Raw genomic sequence first — 1,327 nt, forward strand, 5'->3', positions numbered from 1 at the left:
AAAGAAAGAAAAAGGTCTCCCTTGAGTCAAAAGCAACCCCCAGAGAGAGACCCAACTGAGAGCTGTCAGCAACCAACATTTCCAGCAGTTGAGAGAAAGAATGTTTCAGACGTAAAAGGTAGGTCTGGGGAGGTCAACACAATATCCATTGTATGGACTCTGTACATTGTAGTTACTGAGGTCTTCAGATCCCTGGAGACTTCACAGAGCCCCATGCTTCACAGAGACTCATGCTTTCAAGATTGCCACAGTAGCGATCATAAAATTTAATTGCTAGTTTTGCAGTGTCTTGAAATAGCCACTAAAATGCTTCCACCCAGAAGCAATGTGCTTCACTTCCACTCACATTTTATTGGCTGACAAAGTCATATGGCCAAATGCAACTTTAAGAGAGCAGGAAATGTAATCCTACCATGTTACTAAAAAGAGAACCTGAATATTTGTGAACAGCTCTAATAACTGATGTGGTGTCCAAGAGTAAAATAATCCTTAGTACTCTAGTCACAAAAAGCCCAACAAGTAGGAGGGTGTCCTAACATATGAGAACAACTCTCAGGGTAAGGAACCCAGAAAAGACAGAGAGAAACCAACACACAAATCCAGGTTGACAGACCATTAGCATCTATAAGACTGACAGACCTTCCTTCACTGTGTATTATGGTCCCTCATGGATTATATCTTTCCTTTGAGTTTGAGGACTGGCAAATGCAAAGCAAGGCCCTGCTTTTTGAAAGGAACAGGAGTCACTAAGCAGATTGTTAGAATAAGAAATGAAATAAAGGGCTTGGTGCCATAGCACAATGGTTACGGTGCCAGCTACATACACCAAAGTTGGCGAGTTTGAACCCAGCCTGGGCCAGCTAACCAATAATGACAACTGCAACAAAAAACAGTAGGGCGTTGTAGTTGGCGCCTGTAGTCCTAGCTACTTGGGAGGCTGAGGCAAGAGAATCACTTGAGCCCAAGAGTTTGAGGTTGCTGTGAGCTGTGACGACCACAGCCTCTACGGAGGGTGACATAATAAGACTCTGTCTCAAAAAAAAAGAAGAATTGAAATAAGGACAAAGGCCAACTCCTTGTTATAGGAATGAGGATACCTAGGAGTTACCTAGTTTCAGAAAGACTGCATACTTATAAGAACAAACTTTATGGGCTCGGCCCCTGTGGCTCAAATGGCTAAGGAGCCAGCCACATACACCTAAGGTAATGGGTTTGAATCCAGCCTGGGCCCGCCAAACAACAATGATGGCTGCAACCAAAAAATAGCCAGGCATTGTGGCAGGCACCTGTGGTCCCAGCTACTTGGGAGGCAGAGGCAGGAGACTCG

Source organism: Otolemur garnettii, unplaced genomic scaffold (genome assembly GCF_000181295.1).
Source record: "Otolemur garnettii isolate 467f Iridium unplaced genomic scaffold, OtoGar3 scaffold00013, whole genome shotgun sequence".
NCBI classification, from domain to species: domain Eukaryota; kingdom Metazoa; phylum Chordata; class Mammalia; order Primates; family Galagidae; genus Otolemur; species Otolemur garnettii.